Source organism: Arachis stenosperma, chromosome 4, assembly GCF_014773155.1.
Source record: "Arachis stenosperma cultivar V10309 chromosome 4, arast.V10309.gnm1.PFL2, whole genome shotgun sequence".
NCBI classification, from domain to species: domain Eukaryota; kingdom Viridiplantae; phylum Streptophyta; class Magnoliopsida; order Fabales; family Fabaceae; genus Arachis; species Arachis stenosperma.
Genome location: NC_080380.1, coordinates 102,455,438 through 102,461,671, shown reverse-complemented (window position 1 = coordinate 102,461,671; position 6,234 = coordinate 102,455,438). Strand labels below are relative to the sequence as shown.

General features: G+C 40.7%; 1 non-coding gene across 1 annotated transcript; it reads left to right on the top strand.

Moving 5' to 3' along the window:
- Positions 1–2,745: 2,745 nt before the first annotated feature.
- LOC130978387 (small nucleolar RNA R71) lies at positions 2,746–2,853 on the top strand. Its single transcript, XR_009086033.1, has one exon. It is a non-coding gene; the product is annotated as a small nucleolar RNA R71 (small nucleolar RNA).
- The last annotated feature ends 3,381 nt before the right edge of the window (positions 2,854–6,234 follow it).

Genomic DNA, 6,234 nt, shown 5'->3' with positions numbered 1-6,234 from the left:
TTCTCCTAGGGAAGTGTTGATTTGCTCCCAATATTTTTGTGGAGGAAGGTGCATTCCTTGAGGTATCTCAGGGATTTCTCATGATGAGTGAGGTCTCTTGTTTGCTCCATCCTTTTCTTAGTGATGAGCTTGAGGTCATGCCTTCTCAGTTGGACCGGCTTCCTTCTTGAGTTTCTCTTCCATTGAGCGCCCTCTTCACAAATGTTTATGAGGACTTGGTCCAACCTTTGATCAAAGTTGGCCCTTCTTCATGGCCACAACTTCACAGAAGTGGTCTTGATGCACCCTTGAGATGAATCTCTCCATCTCCCATGACTCGGAGGTGGAAGCTTTTGCCTTCCCTTTCCTCTTTCTAGAGGTTTCTCCGGCCTTGGATGCCATAAATGGTCAAGGAAAAACAAAAAGCAATGCTTTTACCATACCAAACTTAAAAGGTTTGCTCGTCCTCGAGCAAAAGAAGAAAGAAGAGAGTAGAAGAAGAAAGAAATGGAGGAGAGGGAGATGGCTTTGTGGTTCGGCCAAAAGGGGAAGAAGTAGTGTTTAGGGTGTGGGAAAATGAAGGAGTGATGTGAGTGGTGAATGGGGGAAGAAGAGAGAGAGTGGTGGTGGGGTATGTGGGGATCCTGTGGGGTCCACAGATCCTGTGGTGTCAAGGAAAAGTCATCCCTGCACCAAATGTTGCTCAAAATCACGTTTTGAGCCATTTCTGGCGTTAAACGCCGGGCTGGTGCCCATTCCTGGCGTTTAACGCCAGGTTCTTGCCCTTTTCTGGCGTTTAACGCCAGTCTGGTGCCCCTTTCTGGCGTTAAACGCCCAGAATGGTGCCAGACTGGGCGTTAAACGCCCAACTGCTAGCCTCACTGGCGTTTAAACGCCAGTGAGTTCTTCCTCCAGGGTGTGCTATTTTTCTTCCTGTTTTTCATTCTGTTTTTGCTTTTTCAATTGATTTTGTGACTTCTTATGATCATCAACCTACAAAAAACATAAAATAACAAAAGAAAATATATAAAATATAATCATTGGGTTGCCTCCCAACAAGCGCTTCTTTAATGTCAGTAGCTTGACAGAGGGCTCTCATGGAGCCTCACAAATATTCAGAGCAATGTTGGGACCTCCCAACACCAAACTTAGAGTTTGGTTGTGGCCTCCCAACACCAAACTTAGAGTTTGACTGTGGGGGCTCTGTTTGACTCTGAATTGAGAGAAGCTCTTCATGCTTCTTCTCCATGGTGACAGAGGGATATCCTTGAGCCTTAAACACAAAGGTTTCTTCATTCACTTGAATGATCAGTTCACCTCCATCAACATCAATCACAGCCTTTGCTGTGGCTAGGAAAGGTCTGCCAAGGATGATGGATTCATCCATGCACTTCCCAGTCTCTAGAACTATGAAATCAGTAGGGATGTAATGGTCTTCAATCTTAACCAAAACATTCTCTACAAGTCCATGAGCTTGTTTTCTTGAGTTGTCTGCCATCTCTAGTGAGATTCTTGCAGCTTGCACCTCAAAGATCCCTAGCTTCTCCATTACAGAGAGAGGCATGAGGTTTACACTTGACCCTAAGTCACACAGAGCCTTCTTGAAGGTCATGGTGCCTATGGTACAAGGTATGGAAAACTTCCCAGGATCTTGTTTTTTTTTTTTTGAGGTAATTTCTGCCTAGACAAGTTATCCAGTTCTTTGGTGAGCAAAGGAGGTTCATCCTCCCAAGTCTCATTTCCAAATAACTTGTCATTTAGCTTCATGATTGCTCCAAGGTATTTAGCAACTTGCTCTTCAGTGACATACTCATCCTCTTCAGAGGAAGAATACTCATCAGAGCTCATGAAAGGCAGAAGTAAGTCCAATGGAATCTCTATGGTCTCATTTTGAGCCTCAGATTCCCATGGTTCCTCATTTGGGAACTCATTGGAGGTCAGTGCATGCCCATTGAGGTCTTCCTCAGTGGCGTTCACTTCCTCTCCTTCCTCTCCAAATTCGGCCATGGTTATGGCTTTGCACTCTCCTTTTGGATTTTCTTCTGTATTACTTGGGAGAGTACTAGGAGGGAGTTCAGTAACTTTCTTGCTCAGCTGTCCCACTTGTGCTTCCAAATTCTTAATGAAAGACCTTGTTTCAGTTATGAAACTTTGAGTGGTTTTGATTAGATCAGAGACCATGGTTGCTAAGTCAGAGGGGTTCTGCTTAGAATTCTCTGTCTGTTGCTGAGAAGATGATGAAAAAGGTTTGCTATTGCTAAACCTGTTTCTTCCACCATTGTTGTTGTTGAAACCTTGTTGAGGTCTTTCTTGATTCTTCCATGAGAAATTTGGGTGATTTCTCCATGAAGAATTGTAGGTGTTTCCATAGGGCTCTCCTAGGTAATTCACCTCTTCCATTGAAGGGTTCTCAGGATCATAGGCTTCTTCCTTAGATGAAGCATCCTTAGTACTGCCAGGTGCATTTTGCATTCCAGACAGACTTTGAGAAATAAAATTGACTTGCTGAGTCAATATCTTATTCTGAGCCAGTATGGCATTCAGAGTATCAATCTCAAGAACTCCTTTCTTCTGACTAGTCCCATTGTTCACAGGATTCCTTTCAGAAGTGTACATGAATTGGTTATTTGCAACCATTTCAATGAGCTCTTGAGCCTCTGTAGGCGTCTTCTTCAGATGAAGAGATCCTCCAGCAGAGCTATCCAAAGACATCTTGGATAGTTCAGAGAGACCATCATAGAAAATACCTATGATGCTCCATTCAGAAAGCATGTCTGAGGGACACTTTCTGATTAATTGTTTGTATCTTTCCCAAGCTTCATAGAGGGATTCTCCATCCTTCTGTCTGAAGGTTTGGACTTCCACTCTAAGCTTACTCCATTTTTGAGGTGGAAAAAACTTTGCCAAGAAGGCATTGACTAGCTTTTCCCAAGAATCCAGGCTTTCTTTAGGTTGTGAGTCCAACCATATTCTAGCTCTGTCTCTTACAGCAAAAGGGAATAGCATCAGTCTATAGACCTCAGGGTCAACCCCATTAGTCTTGACTGTGTCACAGATTTGCAAGAATTCAGCTAAAAACTGATGAGGATCTTCCATTGGAAGTCCATGGAACTTGCAATTCTGTTGCATTAGAGAAACTAATTGAGGCTTAAGCTCAAAGTTGTTTGCTCCAATGGCAGGGATAGAGATGCTTCTCCCATTGAAGTCGGGAGTAGGTGCAGTAAAGTCACCCAGCACCTTCCTTGCATTGTTGGCATTGTTGTTGTTTTCGGCTGCCATGTCTTCTTCTTCTTTGAAGAATTCGGTCAGGTCCTCTATAGAGAGTTGTGCCTTAGCTTCTCTTAGCTTTCGCTTTAAGGTCCTTTCAGGTTCAGGGTCAGCTTCAACAAGAATGCCTTTGTTTCTGCTCCTGCTCATATGAAAGAGGAGAGAACAAGAAAATGTGGAATTCTCTATGTCACAATATAGAGCTTCCTTGAGGTGTCAGAGGAAAAGAAAGGTAGAAGACAGAAGTAGAAAATTCGAACTCGTCCAAGAAGAGGGAGTTCGAATTTTTACATGAAGAAATAGTGTTAGTCCATAAATAGAAGGATGTGAGAAGAAGGGAAGTAATTTTCGAAAATTAAGTAAAAGATTTTGAAAACATTTTGAAAAACACTTAATTGATTTTCGAAAATAAGAGTGGAAAAGAAATCAAGTGATTTTTGAAAAAGATTTCGAAATTAGAAGTTAAAAAGATATGATTGAAAAGTTATGCTTTTAAAAAGATGTGATTGAGAAGATATGATTTGAAAAACATTTTAAAAAAAAGATTTGATTTGAAAACAATTTTAAAAGATATGATTTTAAAGATTAATGACTTGCCTAACAAGAAAAGATATGATTCAAACATTAAAACCTCTCTCAACAGAAAAGGCAACATACTTAAAATGTTCAATCAAATCATTAATTGTTAGCAAGTATCTTTGAAAAAGGAAAGAAATTGATTTTGAAAACATTTGATTGAAAAGATTTGATTTGAAAAAGATTTGATTTTGAAAAACTTTGAAAATTTGAAAAAAATTTGATTTGAAAAACAAAATCTTCCCCCTAGCACCATCCTGGCGTTAAACGCCCAGAATGGTATCCATTCTGGCGTTTAACGCCCAAAATGCACCCTTTTTGGGCATTAAACGCCCAACCAGGTACCCTGGCTGGCGTTTAAACGCCAGTCTGTCTTTCTTCACTGGGCGTTTTGAACGCCCAGCTTTTTCTGTATAATTCCTCTGCAGTATGTTCTGAATCTTCAATTCTTTGTATTATTGACTTGAAAAGACACAAATAAAAATATTTTTGGATTTTTTTAATAATGAGGAATAATCAAAACGCAACTAAAATCAAATAACAATGCATGCAAGACACCAAACTTAGCAGTTTGTATATATGAGAAACAACAAAACACTCAAGTCAATAGAATTCAAAGATCAAAACAAGGAAATCATCAAGAACAACTTGAAGATTAATGAAGACACATGCATGAATGCAATAGGAGCAAAAACATGCAATTGACTCTAAACTTAAGATGAGACACTAGACTCAAACAAGAATTATTTTTGGATTTTATGATTTTGTAAAATTTTTTTTTTTTGGTTTTTTCGAAAATTAGGTGAAAAGGAAAATAAAGGTATCAAAATTCTTAATGAGAATTCCAGGAATCATTCAATGTTAGTCTAAAGCTTTAGTCTAAAGGAATTAGACATAGCTAGCTAAGCTTCAGCAAGACATTGCATTCAAGAGCTAAATTGATGATGATCAATCAGCTTTGGTGATGATAAGAACATCACCTTGAAACACTAGAATTCATTCTTAAGAACTCTGAAGAAAAATACCTAATCTAAGCAACAAGATGAACCGTCAGTTGTCCATACACAAAACAATCCCCAGCAACGGCGCCAAAAACTTGGTGCGCGAAATTGTGATCACTACAACTTCGCACAACTAACCAGCAAGTGCACTGGGTCGTCCAAGTAATACCTTACGCGAGTAAGGGTCGATCCCACGGAGATTGTTGGTATGAAGCAAGCTATGGTCACCTTGTAAATCTCAGTCAGGCAGACTCAATTGGGTATAGTGATAAACGAATAAAGCATAAAGATAAAGATAGAGATACTTATGTATATCATTGGTAGGAGCTTCAGATAAGCGAATGAAGATGCCTTCCCTTCCGTCTCTCTGCTTTCCTACTGTCTTCATCCAATCCTTCTTACTCCTTTCCATGGCAAGCTTATGCAAGGGTTTCACCGTTGTCAGTGGCTACCTCCCATCCTCTCATTGGAAATGTTCAACGCACCCTGTCACGGCACGGCTATCCATCTGTCGGTTCTCAATCAGGCCGGAATAGAATCCAGTGATTCTTTTGCGTCTGTCACTAACGCCCCGCCCTCAGGAGTTTGAAGCACGTCACAGTCATTCAATCATTGAATCCTACTCAGAATACCACAGACAAGGTTAGACCTTCCGGATTCTCTTGAATGCCGCCATCAGTTCTCGCCTATACCACGAAGATTCCGGTTAAAGAATCCAAGAGATAACACTAGAGCCTTGGTTGCTTGTAGAACAGAAGTGGTTGTCAGTCACTTTGTTCATAAGTGAGAATGATGATGAGTGTCAAGGATCATCACATTCATCAAGTTGAAGAACAAGTGATATCTTGGACAAAGAACAAGCGGATTTGAATAGAAGAACAATAGTAATTGCATTAATACTCGAGGTACAGCAGAGCTCCACACCTTAATCTATGGTGTGTAGAAACCCACGTTGAAATACATAAGAACAAAAGTGATCATTGGTTTCGGCCCCAGAGAGGGAACCAGAAGAACCAAGATCTGATCTAAGAACTAGATGTCCAAAGATGAAAATACAATAGTAAAAGGTCCTACTTATAGAAAACTAGTAGCCTAGGGTGTACAGAGATGAGTAAATGACATAAAAATCCACTTCCGGGCCCACTTGGTGTGTGCTTGGGCTGAGCAATGAAGCATTTTCGTGTAGAGACTCTTCTTGGAGTTAAACGCCAGCTTTTATGCCAGTTTGGGCGTTTAACTCCCATTTAGGTTCCAGTTCCGGCGTTTAACGCTGGAATTTCTGAGGGTGACTTTGAACGCCGGTTTGAGCCATCAAATCTTGGGCAAAGTATGGACTATCATATATTGCTGGAAAGCCCAGGATGTCTACTTTCCAACGCCGTTGAGAGCGCGCCAATTGGGCTTCTGTAGC